Source organism: Anopheles arabiensis, chromosome 2 (assembly GCF_016920715.1).
Source record: "Anopheles arabiensis isolate DONGOLA chromosome 2, AaraD3, whole genome shotgun sequence".
Classification (NCBI taxonomy): domain Eukaryota; kingdom Metazoa; phylum Arthropoda; class Insecta; order Diptera; family Culicidae; genus Anopheles; species Anopheles arabiensis.
The window spans coordinates 39,684,684-39,705,690 of NC_053517.1; positions in this window are offsets into that span (position 1 = coordinate 39,684,684).

The following is a 21,007-nucleotide window of genomic DNA, read 5'->3' on the forward strand; positions in this document are numbered from 1 at the left end:
ATGGTGTAAGTATGATGAGCCATACGAGCATTTTGGAATTAAATTTCAACGAGCAGCTTGAAACGTATTTTCAATAGCACAACATGAAAAGTAAATTTTGCACATATTTTGAACAAATCCAAACACAACCTACTGTAAATGGAAGCTTCAAAATTGCACATCACTTTTAGAAATCACACACAAAATCGATCGGTGTACGACAGTTTGCTTCTCTCCGTCCACTTTAATCTAAATCACATCGCAAACGCCGCTACGCCTCCCCGGGTAACATTTCATTATGCATAATCTTTCATATAATAAACCAAATAAAGAACCCATACATATGTATATGTGTAGGTGCACCGGAAGCACCGGAAGTAGCGCGGCTATCGATCAAGCTACGGCCTCCCTCGGACAAGCTCATCACAAATTCTGATGGCACGATATAAAAAGACGCACGAGCCCGATGAAGTCATAGCGAGATAGCGAAAAGAAAAGATATAAAATTAAATAAATATAAAACATTCCTCACCTACTTCCCTTGCTCGCCGTTCCCTGGCTTGGGTTCATTCTCTGCCTTTGTTATGCCATATGCCTTCCAACAGCAGAAGAATCACAAACAAGCGCGCGCGGAACATGTGTGCTTTGCGTTGTTTTACTTTTGTCTTGCACGTGAACGATGGCACATACAAACACACACACACACACACACACACACACACACACATACACATACATAATCGTATGAACATGCTGTACTGATTCTGGTCTGCTGACCGAAGACCGGAAATGATGTGTGACATTGTATGAGTGTTTTGTTTTCTGTGTGTGTACAATGGTCTTCACTTGAAGGCAACCTTCGTCGAGGCCGTCGCGATCGTTTGCAGTGTGATCTTCAACAACCATTCACCAGCACAAAGGGATATGTCATCAAGCAATGTAAGACTGCTGGTGTAAACACCTCGGCGGACGGACTTCCGTTGTCCTTCCGAATGCCGAGACAGAGAGAAGCTTTTATCGTTGCAAAAGGTCCTACGCCGCCTGCATTCGTAATGTTGTGCTTGAGTGCATTATTTAAATTTTTATCATTTTTCTTGAATTGCTGATTGCTCGATGAAAGCGGCACAAAACAAACCTCGAATCTTTTTTTTTGCTAGGTCTCGTTAGCAGATGCTGGCCAAAGCATGAATTATGACGTTCCTAAGCAACGTCCCGTACCGATGCTGCTACGCTACAATACGCTTGGCTATCAATATACCCATGAGACAAGGCTTATTCAACCAGAATGTGCCCCCGGGCAGCATCGGTGTAATTTAATCGTTTAATTTGCATACTTTAAGGCTGACTACGCTTTAATTGCATACTTGTTTAGCCAGCATATTCTAACAGCATCGATTTTATTAAAGCACGTATCCAACTGACTTTACGCCGTCATTTGCTGGGTGACACACTTGATACCATTTTATTATTTTGGTGGCATATTGTAGCGCAATTGAAGGCAGCTTAGCTCCGTCTGTTGGTTAGGACAGCATGTGGTACAGTGATGTGGTAATGTTAAGCATTATTACCGAGCACAAATTACGATACGAGATTAATTGATGATAAAATGAATCGTAAAATGATGAAGCATTGAGAGAGGTGATGTTTTTACAGCTTTGATGAAGGTTTTTTAGATACATCGAACCTAGTTTGGTATGTTTGCTTTATTGATATTTCGCAGTTCCATTGATGTTGATGTTTGAACACAATAAGCATTGAGTAGTCAAGCATTTGTCAATGTTTTTGTAACCAGTTAGAATGAACTAACTACATTCGAGGGAACATGTCAAATGAAATATAATTAAAATATAGTTTCAATCGTTAAATTTCGATTTTAATTGGCTATGAAAGACTATGAAATTGTTATTATTTATTTTGGAATACCAAATTTTCTGTAAAATCGAGTCCTTTTTAGGTGCATTGTCAGCTAACTATCGAACAATCAACTGAAACTCATATCAACTAGAAAGCACCCATCTAGTGAAAGTAAATTTTAATATTTAACTAATTTACATTATTAAATACCAAATACTAAAGATAAATTACTATCAGAACCGTTTATAATTATTGAGCTAAGAAGTGAACTACGAGTTGTTCAAAGCTGACCAAACATTTGAGCCATGTTTATTGAAGTGAGTTTTGAATACAAGCTAAAGCAATTTCCCAACGAATCATCGCTTTTTCATATTGTGTAAGGAGCATTTACGTTGTTATTGTTTTCGATAATTGTACTCTAAAAATCAAAACCAAATCTCAGACCCGAGCAGCTGCCTATTCACTGCTCGGAAAACTTTTCCCATCCCAACCAAACTCAAACACGCGTTTTGGTCCACTTCACCGTTCAAATGCCATTTGTTAACAACATCATTAGCAGCCCCAACGTCACCGGCCATCCGTCCCCGAAAGGAATGGATCCATGTCCCTAGACGGCGTATTCTCCCCCTCCCCCCCATAGAATGGAGAAAATTAACAGCCACTGGCAAAATCGTGGCCCCTCCATCCAGCCTTCTTACGCATGGGAATTCCCGATTTCTTAGGAACTGTGTGAGTGTGTGTGTGTGTGTGTATGTGTGTCTGTTGTAGCTTTGGGGCCGGCCAGGGAAAATTAAAAATTAAAAACTTGTTCAACAACACGTGGGCCAAACTTTTCGGCTCCACCAGTGAGAGAGCGAAGGGAAAGGTGGAAGCTCCATTGGTCGAGTGCAAAAATCGACTGTGAACGAAAATGAAAGAAATTTCCAAGTCTCACCCAAAGGCAAAAGTAAGGCAAAAAGAACATACACACACACATCCTTATCACTTCATTCACATCAAACATTGGAAATTGGAAATGTGCTTCACAATGTGCTGCAAGTAATACGGCAGTTTGTTATTTGAGTTTTTGTGGCTGATTTTTTTGTTCAAACTCCTTTCCTTCCTTTGTCTGGGTGTTGGGCGTTTAAAAAGGGGTTTAAACCTTTTCTCCCCCTCCAAAAAGGGCACCGCTTTTCGGTACCAGACCTACGTCACGAGCACATATACGGTCCGTTTGGTGTTGTGCTTTTGGTTTATCCTTTTTTTCTTCTTATTTACTTCTTTTCCGGGAAAGCAAAACACATTTCACCCAATCCTCTCGTGCGTCCGACTTGCGAATGCGTTTGTTATCGACAGGGCGGCATTTTCCCACGGCATCGCTTACGGCGAATGAAAGGGAAAATCGATTTGGTTTAAACTTTCCGCCTTTCGCCAAACTGATTTATCAGAGAAGGATGCGGGGTTGAAAATTTAATTTAGACCACTTTTGCGATCATGATCAGCGATCGACGATCGACGGTGCGTCCAGTTGCCGCCCACTGTCTTTACTCGATGTGTTAGTTCTATACATTACAGCCCGTCCTTTAGATTGCAGTTGAGGTCGAGACGGAAAGGTTGTGCTAGGGTCAGTGCAAAAAGAAAAAGAAAAAAACGGGAAAAATGGTAATATTATTTGCATTTACGAATTTGCGCTCCCAACAGCACGAGGCAGACAGTGGGCAAAGGCAAAGTTTTATCTGCACATTAGTTCCAACCGAGCAGAGCGATGAACCAAACGCTTCCGTTTGCTCCAAGCAGTTGGAAGGAAGGAAAGCAGAAAACAACCTGCGTTTGTGCTAGCCGACAGCCGGGATAGAGCCAATATCGTTTATCATTTTAAACACTCCTGTGGAAGGGGCAGGGTGGACGGATATAATTGAATTGGTTTAGCAACGGTTTCGATTTCTCCCACTCTACTCCAATTGCCTTGCAAGTTGGCAAAAATTATGCCGTAGAAAAGCCTCCCGCCCGAAGCCAGAAGCCAAAGTTGGGGCAAATTTTTGCAGAAAGTAATCCAAACATTGATGAATATTGATCGAATGCCAGACAGTAGCTGCAAGTGCGCGTTATCTAGCTATCGTAGGGACAGTTAGAAAACATCCCACTCTGCCACGTCTGGCAGACAGCGTGCTTGTCCTTTGTGCGAATCGAGACGATCGCATGGATGAACGGACGACAGAAATCAATTAAATGCTCTAGATAGAATTTGAGCTCCCTTAAGAAAGTTTACTTTACGAGCCCCGTGCCGTTTACTTCCAACCAGTGAGCTGGGCGTAAAAGTAGGTGGCTGACCACAACGCACTGCGAAAAATATGCTGTTGGAGGAATGGGAAAATCATACCAACCAATGCCGTGTTAATGGGTTTTGAGATAGTCTGCGCAACTGCTCGCTGAGACCGTGATGGGGGCGTAAGTGTTTTTCGGTCGAAACGGTCTCATCACAGTCGCCACTGCCATCTAGCGGATACTTTGGAAACTACTGTTACTCATCTCTGTTTCTGCTAGGCAGTTCAAGTGTCAGCGTGCAAGAGGACGCTGCCAGCCCGAAGACGATTAATGGTAATGGCAAATGGCTCTTGTTGTTGTTGTTGTTGTTGTTGTGCTGCCGTGTTCGTTGCAGCCATTTTAGCCATTACAACTCCAAACAACCGCCTTGTCAATCGGGGCCATCGTCAACGGATGTCCACTTCAGGCAGCGGCGACGGTTCCCATCCTGCGCGATCTTCAATCGATTGCATAATTAACATCCAGCCTCTTGTCCAGAAGCCAGCCCGAGAACCGCCCTTGTGATCTTGCGTACCACCGCTCCCGTGCGGGTTGCGACGGACCCTCCCTTTCCGTGCATGAGCGGGAGCTTATAATGCAACCAGTAAAAGCTATTACGCCCGGACTACCTAAAACTGGGGGAGAAGGAAAGAAGAGTAGACGGACTCGCCCATGTATGAGTGTGTGTGTGTAGGGAAATTGCTTTTTGTTTTTCTCTCTTACGCTCAATCGACCTCGGTTGAACTCTGTACGGCTCTGTACAGAGCCGAGGTTCGCAAGATGTATTGAGTCATTCTCTGCCACGGGGTCTGTTCGGGTCTCGGGAACATGCAGTGCCCGGGGTCGAATCCCGAGGGCTTTTGGGTACGCGTTCCGTTTGCCACCCCACCCCCAGGGGCCATTGACATGCATGTGTGCAGGCTAGCTAACCACCTTCATCAGCGTCATCATCGTCTTCATCATCATCATCATTAACTACAACGAGAACTGGTGGCTACCAGGTTCATCCCACCGCCCCACACCAGAGCATCATCGTTGAACAATAATTTCTCCTTAACTTACGAGACAGTTCTGGTAGGAAATGTGTTCCATTTGTTTTTCCCGCCTTTTCCTTCACTTCCTTCGGGCGCTGGTGCGTAGTACCAGCGGAGGAGCGCGTATCGATTGAGCCGGCAAAGTGGCAGCCGTAGGTAAGTGTAAGTGTTGAACCGGTATGGCAAATGCGTTCGCATTATAATAACAGTTTGATGTGAGTCGGACGAAAGGATGATGCTGATGATGATGATGATGATGGGGAGGAGAAGGAAGAAGAGCAGTTCAACCATCGCACCTGTTGTCGGCATGAGCCCGTTTTCTGCGAACCTGTTGAGTGAGCTGGTACCGTACTACAAGGACTTCTAATGTGAAACGGTGTGCTCCCGGGGGGGGAATGTTTAATTGAAATTAGAGTTTGTGTTGATAGTTGTAAGTCTGCAGGGTTTGTGACAGTAGTTACAAGATATCACAATTTGAAACCGAGTTTAAGTAATTGGAATTGATGGCAAGTGGACCCAATATTACAGTCCAACGATGACGTTACATTCTTTCGCTGCAATAGCAAAACACTTAGCGTTTGCGAATTACAGGAATCGTTTACTTGTTCTCCTTCTGTCTCTGACCTGAATGCAATCCACAACGCTGCCTGCATGCCCATAAGCATCCATCCTCTTTGCCGACTTTACTGCACCACAGTTAATACCAACTACCATATGTTACTCCAGTCCAGTCGACGGTACAGTTATTACAGTACACCGCTGCAAGAATCTCAATTGGAGTAGCGTTCGGTAAAGCTCCGGCAAGTTCTACGAATCATCATCAAACGGACCTCCCCTTTTGCCAGTAGTACACACTCTGACGCGATCGATTGCGTTGCGATCTGAAGCGGCCGATAAGCATGCCACATTAAATAACAACACTTTCATCCCTCCTCCTCCTCCTTTGGCAGCACAGTCCAACACTCGATTGTTCATCGATCGCGCATTGCAACTGCTGGGCCCGGGCAATGATTACAATCTTCTTCTCGGTAGCATTTGCCACTGGTTTTACCTAACCGGTGTGCACTAGGGAGAGAATAAACAGACGCACCAGACAGACACACCTTGCCAATCTGCTGCTGCAGTCTGCTTATGAGTCATGGCTCTTTGGCTGCAGCGCGAAACGTGAACAAACTTCCAAACCACAAGAACCTCGCCCCATGGAAGGGAATGAACGTGCGGTGCGGAACCTTGTTTGCATCGGCGTTTTAAAACGGTCCCTGAACTTGCCCGTGTCTCGCTTCACCTGTTACATCTTTGGCGGAGAACATGGATGAGGACCGGAGAGGGTTGAGAATTAATCGATTCTAGGTGCTAGTGTTTGCATCTATTGGGAGTTAAATTTACAAAAAAAACATCGGGAAAATAGTTAAACTTCCGATTGGGTAAACAAAGAAAAGTACCCAACCATGCTAATTAGAGATCGAACTGTGCATAAGGAGCGCATATCTAGAGGCAGTAAAGATGTTTGTGGTAAGAGGGGTGATGATAGTTTGGCAAGGTGGTATGTACTTTACAACTGCTTGAATAGAACGCTGAGAGCAGACCGAGAGCAAGGGTGTCCAACCCCGTTGAATGGTACTTATAGAGATAATTACTTATAATTTAAGCCAAGTACTTCAAAATGTAAGTTGTGAGTATTATTTGGTTGTTGACAAGACAACAATTTATCTTTGTGAATTGAGGAATAGTATTATTTTGATGTAAGACGGTCTCGTAGTACAGTCGTCAACTCGTACAATTTAACAACATGCCCGTCATGGCTTCAAGCTCCAAATGGACCGTGCCGCCATACGTAGGACTGCCTATCTTGCTATGGGGGGAATCAATAAGTCACTGAAAGCCAAGCCTCCAAGTAGTGGTTCAGGCAGGTCTTGACCGACAGTGGTTGTTGAGCCAAAAGAAGAAGAAGAATTATTTTGATGTATAAAACTTAGGAACTCTCCTTATTTATTATTAACTAACCCTTTTTTCCCACAAGATGCCTCTGATCGCTGCTTTAAGAAGATTTTAGCGATGAAATTAAACTGAACGTGAAATATTTATTTAGAAAAACTATCATCAAAAGTTGAAAAAATTATAAGAAGATTATCGAACTTATCAATAAGTTCTAGTTTAGTTTATTGTACACTATTTTTCAATTTCCGTTTAAACTCCATACTGTTCGTTACAGAAACAATCCAATCAAGCCCCAGGTTCGACACCCTTGCTCTAGATGAACAGATGAATCTGTCTCTCGTGGCCGTAACCGTTCGGTGGTATATGAATCTTAATGGACCGCATTGGAGGTGGTAAAAACGACGGTGCAAAAGGATCTAGAAAAGAAGCAAAAAGACTCAGCCGAGATTTCCCTCCCGATCAGTGGCTATTAGTGCGAGGTTGTGATGCTTACCGAAAAGCAGTAGGAAAAGTAAGGAACTATAAAGTCCAATCATGCAAATAATTAGCAGATACTCGATAGAACTAAAGCACGATCGGTTTGCTTTCCATTTCTTGGGATCAGATTTAATCAGCTTCTGCTGGCTGACTGGAAACTCTATTATATGTTTTGCTGTTGATGTTGCTATCGCCTGTGCGAACCTTACTCTCTTGTGCGTGAATATCTTGTCTCTTTGTGTACTTCACTAACTTGCCAGCGCTTTCCTTTATAGTCCATCCATTTAATTATCCTTTCAAAGAATGTGTAGTTTTTTGCGTCAACGGAAAGCTGGAATAGCCAACCGTAAGCTCGCTGGCACCACAGGCACCAATAATATACCGGAAGCCGCTAGCCGATCTGCACTCCGATTCGTTGGTTGTAAAATCGACAATAAAAATAAACAACAGCTTATCGATTTGCATAACGAGCGCTTTATTCTGCAGCTGGGCTGGGTTTTGTTTGTCTCTGCCGCTTAGCTACGGCAGCTGTGTTGTGCTAGTTAAAAGCGGTAAACGAAAGCCGCGCCGTAATGGGCGAAGATGGGAATGCTCGTTCAATTGCTTGATTTGAATGAATTTTCTGTACAATATTGTTGCGCTTGCTTCCAATTTGTTGGGACGATGGCGTGCACAATTTTTATGACTACAATTTGTGTCCTTTTTTGCGATTGCTCTTGGAATATGAACATGCCTTCCAAGCTCGTGTTTTGTTGACTGATTAAATCATGTTCGCCATCCAAATAACCGCAATTTGTCACCAAAAGCTTCATAGGTTAATAGTTACTGCTCGGAATCGCGGTGAATACATTTTCGAACCGAATTGTATTTATCTTGAGTGGAAAATGTACTGCAAGCGTATCCGCTTTATAAAGTTGGATCAAAAGAACCGTCGTTTTCAAAATTTTATCGAATCTACCAATGGTTATCAGGAATTACATGTATAATGATTTCAGGTTTTTTCCATGAAGAAGTATCGCATAATGAGGTAATTGAGAGCGCCAAACTGAGGTCCAATTTTCTAAAGAAGGGAAACAAATGATAAAAGATCATAACGTGCATTAAAGTCATGTAAGAAGCGTTTGAAAAGATCGTAATCGAACAATAATCTCATGGTCAATAAAACGTTGAAAAAGACAAATTTAAGACTGACAATGTTTTTTTACGAAGCTTAAATGAAACTAAATGAATGTAAACGCACACAACACATGAACCATCCATGTAATTCGAAAATCCAAACGAGTCCCGGATGAGGTGTAGAAAACTGGAAAAATTTAATTAAACTACTGATTCTTGTAACAATATGATTCTTGCCAACTCTCTGCTTCCATCAACTCTTACCACTGTGTCTAATATGCACGGTTTAATGGCGTGTTAAACATCGCTTGGGATACAAGTTGAACATTACACACATAATTTACGACAGATGATTGCACCGCAACGAGAGAGTGCATAACCTCTCCAGTTTGATTGCGGTAAAGTGCCAACAATGACATTGGTGCTTGGTGCTGACGTACCAGTAAAACTAATTTGATTTGTGCTGCGCCAACCACCAGGGCAAGGACACCGCAGCTCGGACACCGAATGCCCGCTGAGTCCTGTGGCGCTATGCTGAGTAGTGCTTCTGCTTGGGTCAGACATTACAATCGCAGAAAGGACAACCATCGGATCGGAGAGTGTGCACGAGTTGAAGCACTATAAAAGCTTCAAACAAATGTACCTTCTGACTTGTCAGGTTAACCACATTTGTAAAAGTTTTGGCTAGCAGCAGTAATATCGTCAGCATGCCAGTGTTGTGCTCGGACTGTGAGGACGACCAATTGATCCGATCCAGCTCCGTGCAGTTTTGTCGACAAACAAACAGGCAATGCCTGTGGATGGTACAGAAAGCGCAAAGATAAAGCTCACTGGTTCGAGACGAATGGTACAGCATATCTTTGTGGCTGGACTTTTGGGTCCGTATAGATGAGATTGAAATGAAAGAGCTAGTTTTTAATTTATCTCCCTCCGGGTAAGGTGCCAAAAACTAGGGCTTTATCATGGCATCCACAGCGCAACATACCGCACAAAACTGCAATCCTGCACGATTTCGGCCTTGATATAGGAACGAAAAGGGGCGCAAAAATCAGCAAACGAGTTTTAGTTTCACTTTTTGTCTGGTCCCAGCAAAAAAGGGTCGGCCAACTTTCAGTTTCGGGCACTGAAAAGCGAGTGTGTCGGAAACCAACCAAAAACTTCATTTACTTCGTACTGCCCCAAGCTGCACTGATTCTGGGCTGTAATTTTAGGCGCTCCTCTGTGAACGGACGAACTTGGTTAGGGCCGGAAAATTCTCAATCTCCCTTTCAGCCGACAGACACTGATTTAATGCCAATGGGTGAGATCGGAGTGTGAATGATTGATTTGAGGCACAAAAACCGGCGTTTTTTTTCTCTCTTTGGGATGCTCAGATCCAACCGGCTTAGTTAATGGTACAGCCCAGATTTCACTGTTTCTGCAGCTTAGTCTGTACCACGAACGCAACAAATCATCGTTACGAATTCGAAGGTGCAAACATGGCGAGTGTATTGGAAAGCGCAAATCCGCTCCAAACGAAACTACCACGAACTGTTGTTCGCCAAACGCCAAACGGTGCAAAAGCAAGCAAGCGAAAGAAAAGCAACGGGTAAGGAGACTCAGCAGTACACCCGTCGTTAGGGTTCTTAGGAGTGATCGGAATGAAAGGGAGGTTGGGCAATATGGGGGAAGTAGGGGGGGACTGCTGCTACCCCACCCCCGGATGATCAGGTCAGATCGGTTGGGGCAGTAGTCGGTGGTGCTGAGGGTTGTATTACACGATTTCCAGTTTTCCAGGTCGTTCGTACTTATGCGAGCACCTCGCGGCCACGGTCATGGCCAAGTTCATGCTTTGAACCCTGATCGCGATGGGACGCGATGGGTCGTGAGAACTCCTGCTTCCAGCCCCTCGGTCACCGCCGGTCTGCCCCATTACCGGTGCGTTTGCGCTTTGGCGTTCAGCGAAGAACGGCGAAGACGACGATGGAGCTGTGTTTCGCAACCGTGCATGCCTCGTTTGTCGTGCTGTAGGAACGTCGCTTGGCACGTTGTCGCTCTGGACCGACACAGACGGTCGGGCGGGAAGGTAAGCTGGAACAATCGTAAGCAGTTGTAATGGTTTAGCTGTTAGCGTGTGCCGAGCATTTGCAAAAGAATGTATGCAGGGGAACTTTTTTCTCCCTGAAACCAATCGTGCAAGGGAACAGTTGAGCAATTTTTAACCCTTCGAAAGAGACATTGAATAACACTCTTCACAAAGTATGTTTGTTACTAACACAGCGTTTATTTCTAATTAGTTTTGAAGTAAGAGAAATGCCAAGTACGAATTGTTCAATTTTATGCAAAATCTTTGCTGAATAGTTGAGTGCAATATGTTAAAAATGATTATAGGAAAAAGTACACGCTTAGTGTACTTCAGAGAATACGGATGTAAGTGAACTTCAACTATGAGAAAGCTGATTCAATGCTCAAATTATAAAGCATACAATTTTAGTAAACGTTTAGTATTCACTAATCAACTGCTATGGCCCTTTTTAGGCAAAGTGAGAAACAATCCTTCTGTCATGTATACTGTCTCATTCGACGAGTTTCGATAAGAAGTCCGTACAAAACAAACAATTTCACGGCGAATATTTCTACAATAAATAAAAATTGGCGATGCACTGTATGTCACCATCTAGCGGCAAACATGACAACTAGCGTATTCTAAAACATTATTGGGCATTTCCCTTATTTTTGTCTAATCTGGTTCCTTTCTTTAATAATTTAGTAACAAAGATCATAAATTTCCAACAAAACTTGGAGTTGGAGTGATGGCTCTTAGATTTAATGTTATCAAATTAATGTTTTGTTAACCTTCGGAAGTAGTTTGTTTTAGTGATTAAGTACTCTGTTCGACTTAGCTGACGATCGAACCCATTACATCTCATCGCACATTACGCTATAATACACTTCAGCACAGCACCCTCCACGCGGCGATCTGATCATCGCTCGATCAAATGCACCGATGCACACAGGAATGCATTGGGATGGTGAGTCGACCGGTGGTAGAGGTTGCGGTGGTCGGAGTGGGGTGTCGGCGGCCAAAGAACCCACGAGGTATCCCTGAGGTGGAATCAGGTTTTCGCATTTTTTTCCCATTTTTGCATCGTAATCGATTGCCAACCACATACACACACACATACACACTCTCACACATACACACCCCACACTGACGACTACTCATCCCTAACCTTCCGTTCTTCCCGTTCGTATGATCATGAACCTGAAGGGAGGATCACGATGCCCGCTCTTTCTCTCTCTCTCCACCCCCCCTAGACATCCCATCTTTGCACGATCACGAACACGCGGCCACGTCAAGCATCGACCGTCGGGGCGGCCGTGTCCATTTCGTCCGTATGCGATGGGTTATGCTGTGAAGTTTAATGACTTAGGGCGAGCCTATGCTGTTGCTGCTGATACCATCCCATCTCAACATAGTGCTCTGGCCGCACAGTGCTCGAGGCGCTACTGGTCCGGCCAGCGTTCATTTCAAGCGTCCATTTGTTGTATTTCGGTGCTCGGTTGCTGGAAGGCGCTTGCTCTTCACCGTCGAACCGTTTGAAACATTCCCATTTTGTTCGGCAAGATGAGTTTGTCTGCTTCCTCTGTGGCTGCGTGTGTTTGTGTGTGCTTTTTTGTCTTTTTCGTTCTGTATTTCCTCCCGCTTAAGTTGCGTGCAGCAGCGTTCTCGAAACCGAAATGGAATGTTACGGCATTGGCAGACCGTATTTTTCGATTTCGTTGATCTTCTTTCGCATCCCAATCCTGCTTTTGTGAGGAACCGCGCTCGTGAGCTCGGCCGGTTTTCCCCCCCGGGGGGGAGGGAGGCTTACGCTTCATGCTCGCATCATGAACGAAACACTAATTACATTCGCACTCGAGTTTGGCTCAGTCGATTGGAGCGTTGGGCCGTTCGTTGACTCGCTTTTTTTACCATCGTCGAACGTACACTGTGTTCCGGATACGAAGTTCTGGATTGCCGAATCGTCACGTGTTCCATCCATTTGGGGGTAGGTTTTGGCGCTGCCGAATTCAAAAGCATACGGCAGAGGATGGTTTTACTTTTCAATTCGATTTCGTTTTACGGCGTTGGTTACCAACAAAAAACAATCACACAAAACACCAAATCTGCCCCAAAAGGGACATTTGTGACAAACCACCGAATGGTGGCACCATAATTACCCAGCGAGCGAACGGTTGGTCTGGGCGAAAAAGCAAACCATCTGGAGATGATTTGTCCGAAACGTTTGCTTTTTAACGCGACGCAAGCCTGGTGACTGAAGAAGATGTTGTCGGAGGAATGAACCGGATCGAGATAATTATGTCACGTAATGTGGCGTGAAGAGACGGACACAATGATGCAGAGCCGCGCGGTGACAGTTTAATGTCGAACGCTGGTATGAATGGGACTGTGCAGCGGCAGAAATGGGAGAGGAAGTTCTGATTTTTTATTTTGTCGTAGCAGAATTTTTCTGCTTGTCATTCATAGTGATGGAAGAATATCTGAATAAAGAACCATTCCAGAACGGTGGCAGCTTGTGGTGGTGGAGTTTCGTTTAATTTTATTTCAATTTCACTTCAACATTCTACTCGTTGAAACACACAAGCTGGATGTGTCAATCAGAAAGGAGATCCACTAAGTAGACACAGCGAAAGCTCATCTTTTCAAAGCAACATTGCAGCAATTTAATTGCTATCCATCACAGGAAAGATTATCCATAATATCCACATAAGCAGAATTTATTAATGGAGCAGCATTCCTCGGAAAAACAAAACCATTACCACCACGTCCATTCGGCATTAAACAACTGACGCATTTGTGACAGAACGATCGGAAAATGCGCTTGGGAAAAAACATATAGAAACATGAGTGCGTGGCACATACAACAGTTCACCGCTCCGTTGTTGTGCGTTAAAAACAAGCTCTCTCGCCATGCAACATGTTCGCCAAACGGTGAATGATAATAGTACGGACAAAATAGCAGCAAGCGACAGAAAGGAACGGAACACATAATGGGTGACCATTTGGTGCAAGCAATGAAATAAATGCAACTCCACATTTCACTCGACAGTTCCGAGTATCGCAACCTGCCAAACCGCATCCCAGCATCAGGCGAACCCGTCGGATAGTGCATTTACGATCGGTCGATAATATGCTGAAGCGTTAGTTTGCACTGTGGTTTTGTGTGTACTATTTTTGCCCCAGCGCTAACACTAAGCCTGTGGGCGTGTGTTTGTGTGTGGCTGGGTGGGTGAGAATGGTTAAAAACTCGTTCGCTCGTTTGTGGGTTATGTCGGATCTCGACCGTACAATGGCACGTTGGTGCATTTGCAACGAATGTGATGCACTGCTTATGCTTAATTGTCTACAGTGTTTTTTTATCTGCGGCCAACGAACGTATGCCTTCAATATAGTTAATGATGTTTGTGGGTGTCCCATATCAATTTACAATAAAGGATGCGGAGGAATTTTGTACATAAGTGATAATGACGTTATAATGATGAGCAACAGTGAGTGGTTTTGATAACCCCAATAGTTTTATAACATTTCTGAAAATAGGACTAACATTGTTGCTGTTTATTTGTTCTACGCTGTTTTCACTCAATTGCATCACGACTGGACAATATAAACGATAGCCTTACAGTAGAGGATTATGTCTCAGTGTGCTCAGGTAGCGCTTTAATACTTAAATTCTAGTGTCCAATAAGAGGGAGCTTTGTTAAGAACAACTTCTCTGCATGAAAGAGACAATCAAATTCGAAACGGCCTATCAAAGTTTCGAACAGAATTGAGAAAAGCCACAACCAAATGCTCTCAACGGGGAATTCTTAAGAATCGCTCTCCATACACCTAGCGCTGAATGATTTCCATCGTTGAGCATTTCATTTATTCCCTGGAGATGTGTTTTTGACTGTAAATAAAACCACACAATTTGATTAAATTACCTTTCTTTACATTAGTGCGGTCTATTTGTAGCCAAATGTCATTAATAGGAATTAAATTACACTTTGATTGATTAATTAAGGCAGAAGATATTTTCAGGAATTGGGGCAACAGGAAAACTACGTCGGCATTCGTTTGGTTGAGCCTGGCCGCCAGGGATACACAGATATTTAAAAGTCAATACCATCACAAGCTTTGGTGGAATTCAAAGCTTGATCGGTAAAAGTCAAATGGTTCTAAAAATTTAGCTTGATGAGTTGTTTTTAGAATTTGATCAGGGAAAAATAAGAACAGTGTTAAAAGCAGGGAATCTGCAGTGCTTTTAAATTATCAACTTCCCCTAATTTCTAATTTAATTTGGCGCAGCAACTGAAGATATTCTAGGCCTCCAAAGAACTTGACTAACTTGGACTGATTTTTATGTTACCAAACAGCTTTGGTTTATGTAAGCATTGTACCCAGGACAGGTATACTGTTGTACTTAGCACTGACCAAGTATACTGGTTAATTAATTAGTATTTTTACATTCCCTTCCCAATAATTCCATGCTAATTTGATAGCCTATAGGAAGGTTGGAATTAAATTGAATGATATGATGTAGTGCGTGGCAGAAAGCGCAAAACCACAATACTTCTTCATGAACAACGCTTCGCTGAGACTGACATTAAAATATGCTGGACTATTTTCTATTCACTTGAAGCCACAGTTTTCTGACAACCGTTCGCCGGCCGGCCGTGAGCTGCTTACTGTCAGATTAGACCCATCAGTGCATACAAACACACTAAAGACGGAGCATAATGGATTAGGTGAGATAGTTTGAGACTCGTCGTGCTATTCCAGTGCACACATTATTCGCTTCTCCCTCTCGATTTGCGCTTCCCCGAGTGGGTTCGCAACCAGCAACAACGTCGAGCAGAGCACATCCAATCGTGCAGACTAATCCTAGAACCATTTCCACCCTGGTAGCAAACTACACGGAGTGCCGTAGTCGAGTAAGGATATGTTCCTAGAATGCATAATGCTACAATGCAACAGCAATGCAAAAACTTCCATTGCCCGGGTAACAGGCACGAAAGCCATGCGCTGCACACTTTCGATGCGCCCGCATAGATAGAAAAGAACAAGTTTTTCCTATTCGGTGCAGCGAATGCAGCGGGCATCGTAATTGGAATGCATTCAGTGCATCCAGTTCAGTTTTCCACCGGCGGCGCGCGGAATCGACGGAAGCGCCCGACATCAAGGTGAATAAATTTAAATTGCTTATAATCGGATGAGCATAATAAATAAAGCGATCGCTCCGCCCCGGCCGTGTGCCACTGGAGGGCGGCAAATGCGGCAAATGCAGCGTGCCATAGAGGGAAATAATCAGCCCCGTCTTGCCACGATATCCCGCCCTTGCCAGGGAGCTTCCTGCCGAAGATCGAGACGTTCGCTCGTTCGTTGTTCGATTGACATTGTGCGGGTCGGCGGTTGGGCCACAAAGTGACAGTCGGCGATTCACCGTGAATTGTGCCATGCATCATCGTACGGCTCGGGAGGGAGCACAATCGCGTGCTTTAATCGCTGTAATTACCACCGGTTAGGATAGGCAAACCTCTCGTCCGGCGCAAGATTTATCTATCGAGGAAAATGGATCAACTTCGGTCCTGTGGTCCCGCGGTTGTCCTTCGCTTTGAGCCACAGCGCAAGGGACAGTTGTTCTTTCCCACCGTTTGAGCGCAAGAATGCAATCGCGGAATGATTTATATGCGCTCGCGTACAACGAACCACCCGCTGCCGTCTACCGGTGGCCGGAAAATGACAATCAAAGTCCTGCGCCTTCGGTTAGCAACTGGCAGCCGCTTCACAGTCGGGTGGGAATGGAGGGGAGGGGGAGGGGCATTGGGTCCCGTGTGACTCATGACGACACATCGTCGCGTTGGGTCTGTTGACAGTTTCGGCAGGGCGGGCGAGGACGAGCGATCGGGTTCGTCGCTTGATCGTACGGGCGAGTTTTTTGTTGCCGCACCGTGCTATTTCGATCGCAGCGGTTGCCCTCGCTCGTAGCCTATTTATGTAGTGTTTCTGTGCGATCACGTTCTGCTGCCTGATCGATATGCAGGCTGGCGGGCTGATCGACTATCGGTCATCGGTTCGACGGGCCGGCCCCGGGATGGTAGCTGCTAGTGCAAGAGCCCGGCATTCTACTGATCCAGCGGAATGCAGCACGTAATTGTGCAACGCGGTAGGTGGGTAGGTAGTGGGGGCAGCTTCTCCACTTCTCCAGCCCAGCGTAATGATAAATACGAAGGAAGAGTAATTTATGAGATCTATAAATAGTTCCGAACGCGCGAGTTCCGCGGGAGGGTCAGCATTCTTCCCCCTTCGGCAGTCCGTGGTTTGCGATCGGATCCCATCCTAGAATCTGCTGCGCCGCGTATGTTTCGATCCGTGTTCGTACATTTGTTGCACGTTGCAAAACGCTCAAACGCTGCAGCGCCGCGGCACGTACCGCGTTCGGTTCCTCGGCCAGGCGGCTGCGGCAGGTTCAGTGACCGCGGCAGCAGCGGCTGGACAGCATAACCCCGCGAGCACATTACGACATTGCGCAGATGTTGCGGCGGCGGTTGATGCTGTTGCTGCGCATGATGATCATGATGATGATGATGATGATGATGATGATAATGGAAAAAAGGTTTAGGCGAACGAACAAAGCGAACTGATCGTGGACGATGAAATATTGTCTATCGGATGGTGGTGGTGGAGGTGGTACGATCACGTGATGCTTTACTCGCGGGGTGCATGAGAGCACTTGAATGGGAGCGTTCAAGTTCGAGGCTTGAGTCTACGGCACAGCGCACTGGCAAGTTCAAAGGTCAGCTGAGGGTGGATCGATTCGCTATTTCTCGTACGGCGATTACGAAGCCGAAGTACGAGTCAAAGTTTGTTGACATTGTTGCGGCTGCGAGCTGGCAGGATCGTAGGTCAGCGGATTTTTACGATGCGGCAGCGCGATAAAATGTACGCTGCAACGGTCAGTCTCGGGCTTGATGGATTGGTATGCTGCGATGATCGAGTTATTTGATTCGATAATGAGTCGGTAAGATACGGCAGAGATCCGACCACTTCCTTCTCCGTAGGCGTAATTGAGCAATCTTGATGTCACAGAACGGCGGAGTAACGTTGAAAGCAATCATGCTGGTTGGAAAAAACGGGCGTGGATAATAATGTGCTCGGAGCGTTGGATGGGGAAACAAGATGTAAAGGTGTAAGTAGTGCATAATTGTTTGTAAATACAAATTGAATAAATCAAAACAGTTGCAAGGAAATAAATTGTATGGAATCATTTGACATCTTGCAACTTGTGAGGAGGTAAACAATACTGAAAGATATGTGTATACGGAAAACCAATGTTGGGGGTTTCTTAAAGCAATACCTATGTTCAATTTATGTTTTAATGTTAAATAAGTGCTCGCAAAATCCAAAATATGTTTATAAAACTATTTAATTTAAAAAATGTTGTAGATAAAAATACATGAACAAGTTTAAAAACCGTTAACAAAAGTTAAAATCCTGGAGACCTTATGTCATGTGACGAATTGTGCAAATGCTCTGGATTCCATCACCTGATCTGTTAAATCCACCTTGCTGTACACCGAATACTGTACAAACCCTTAGGATTTGCCACCAACATCCTGTCACCAGCACGCTTTTCTCTATTGGTTTGTAGAAGTTGACAAACCCTCTGCGGCTTTAAACGCTTCTTGGTAGATTACTACTGTAAAGTGCTTTGTGGTACTTAAACCCACAAGCTAAGCCACCCGTGCCATCATTACTATTAGCATACACGTACCGACCACGTATCGTGTTGACTCATGGGTTGCTTAGCTATCTCCAGGCAGTGCTAGATAATTCAATCATCCCATATCTATGAACGATGGCAAAGATGCTGCTGCTATCACACTGTAAACGTTATGGTTTACAGCAAAAGACCAGCAAAGTAACTCGGTGAAAGATGGCAACTGGGCTATGGTCTGCTTAACCGCAAGCTAATGAATTCGGTTAAGCAATTTGGTCCTATTGTAAGGTGGGACTGCTGGGAAACTTTAAAGTATGCAAATTTCTTTCTGGACCGTCAGCAGTAGGTAGGGTGGAAAAGTAATTTAATGAACATTCTCACCTTTCCGACACCGGTAGTAGTGTGGAGGGATGGATAGTATTGTGAAGGGATTTAAGCTTTTAACTGTTTATTAGTTGCATCCAAAATTAGAAACTAATACAGGACACTCTCGCATAACTAGTTTAATTTGTTCCGATGACTTGTCTATTAAACAAAATACTCATTATGCGGGAAGCTTTTTATTCACACAATTCGTTGCATTTCCAAAATAATGTAAATAACCATTTTTGTTGTGTATTTTTCAGGTATGAAAATGACATGATGCTTCCATAGCACGTCTTTTTCAACTGGCAGTATATGCCATACATAAAATCCTATCCCTTCATGAGTAGGTAGAAAAAATTAAGAAAAAGTATTCGTTTCCACAAAATTTTGTTAGGCGCTCGAATACTGTTGATCGGTAAAAACATTTTATTGGTTTAGCAACCGTTATGTCTATTAACTGTTATGTTATGTCTTATCAAAGAGGTATCGGGAGAATAAAGCTAACATATTAGTGATTAAAAATGTAGCTCTTTAAATAATGCAAAGTTCTTCAAAACATGTTTTTTTAGTTTACTATTTAAAACTGTGCAGTATTAAATTGTTTTCTAATCAATATAATTCCACATTGCAATGAAAACAGAAATTGCTGTTTTATAGTATGCGATTGAATTTGGTAAAAAATATCTTCTTCTGATTACTCTTTCCGCCGTTGTATGTAAATTGTGCGGCGAGGCCAATGTCCCAAGGCTAATTGTTTTTATTGCCCTCGCTAGACTCGATTTTAAAATGCGTTGATTCAAATGAAAGCAAAAAAAAAAAATCTTGGGCGCAACCATGCAGATCGGTCGACGGGCGATAGTAGGGTAAACATAAAACCAGCAAATTCACCGTTATCGGTTAACGTACTTTTCTCTTGCAGGTGGAAAACTCTAACGCATTGACGAAAATTAATGCAAGCATACTCATTCGACCGCACACTACAAGAACGGTTGTTTTTTTAAGTAGCTAGAACTCTTATACATTCGGGAGGGTAAACATTTAGCTGAATTTTATTAACATGTTCATCTTCAAGAAAATTCCTTATCACACAGATCGTGAATTTAAAAATGCCTCCATTCTACGAATCGCCAGTTGGGCTTCCCGTTCTTCTCTAGGAACTTGTGGTAAGTGTTTTGACTCGTATTCCTTTGTTTTAGCTAGCTTCGAGAGACTCCAGTGAGGAAAGTTTTGGCCTAATCCGTTTTGCTGAAGATTAATTTATCGTATCGTACAATAACGGCAAGCTGCATGTCACTTCGCGCGAAACGGTTCCTCATCGTTTGCAGGAAGATTATTAATGGCGTTTTCCCCCCATCCAGGCTGATTGTGATGATAAAGGTTCTCCTTTCGATTAATTTGCGAATTGTCGGATCAGAGCGTTTTTAAACGTTGTATTGTTCCATTAAGCTCGTTTCTACTTAGCGTTATTCATCCCTCATTCCAAACATTTAGTATCGCTTCCGAGTAAAATGAAGTACAAACTGTAATCGCTTGGATTAGATAAAGCTTGATGGGAGTGTGAAGTAGAGCAAAGCGCACAAACCCCTTCCCGTGTTCTTCTTCTCCTAGCAAAAGCTCGAAAACACGATCAATCGATAGATTGTTGACAGTTTGGTTTCTCTCTTCCGGGTTTTGTATTCTCAACTCCGGGTTCTTACATTCCTCGCTCCGGTTGTGTTTGATATTTATTTACCAGAAAATCATCAATTCCGCACACTGTTTCAGCGGGCGTTGAATGAAGCGGGGGCTGGCAAAGAATACACTTTTAATTGAATCGGGTACGAAGCTTTTATGCGGGAAAATGAGTTTTTAAATTGTGTGAGTTAAAAATCCATTATACGCAGCCGCCTCGTTCGTGGTTCGAGAGTTTGCGATAATATATCCGAGTGGTACTACCTTCCTGTGTTTTTTTCCCTCCTCTCTGATAAACAATTCTTACAACCCGATGTGACGTGTACGTGGGTTGTTGAAGGATACAGCAAAAAAAAGGTGATAAAAAAACGTTGCTGGAAGTAAGTGTGTGAGCTTTCGGAAGTTCTTTCGATATGCCTGAAGCGCATGTTTTGCACGTTTAGAATGGGTCACAGAAGACCCGCACAGTGTAAGACATGCTCCTTGCTCGTGCAACTACATTTCACTCGTTGACGGTAAGGATCCGGCCGTCGTTACTTTGGGCCT